The 359-nt window shown below is 53.8% G+C and overlaps 1 non-coding gene across 1 annotated transcript; it reads right to left on the reverse strand.

Annotated features, from left to right (window-relative positions):
• On the reverse strand, window positions 1-72 carry TRNAG-GCC. The gene has a single exon. It is a non-coding gene; the product is annotated as a tRNA-Gly (tRNA).
• Window positions 73-359: the final 287 nt, after the last annotated feature.

Genomic DNA, 359 nt, shown 5'->3' on the forward strand with positions numbered 1-359 from the left:
AGCGGAAGGAGGGACTTGAACCCTCAACCTCAGCCTTGGCAAGGCTATGCTCTACCATTAAGCTATTTCCGCCAGCTACGGTAGTGGCGAAGCACTACTGAGCAATTCACGTATCACTTGATACGGACGACTTCTGTTTTTCCGCCGGACCACACTCTTGACCTCCGATCGAGCTACGAGCACGAGTAGGTAGGTGGCTAGGGGGGGCCGGGAAGGGGGACCTTTCTTTTTGCTTCGCGCTAGATGAGATGATGATTAGTAGGTCAGGTCCCGTGTGTGTGCTCTTTATCACAATCCTAAAGAGGCGGGCTGGCTTTTCAATCAATCTCCGGCCGCTCAGTGCCGCTATTGGTGCGAGT

Source organism: Chenopodium quinoa, unplaced genomic scaffold (genome assembly GCF_001683475.1).
Source record: "Chenopodium quinoa cultivar QQ74 unplaced genomic scaffold, ASM168347v1, whole genome shotgun sequence".
NCBI classification, from domain to species: domain Eukaryota; kingdom Viridiplantae; phylum Streptophyta; class Magnoliopsida; order Caryophyllales; family Amaranthaceae; genus Chenopodium; species Chenopodium quinoa.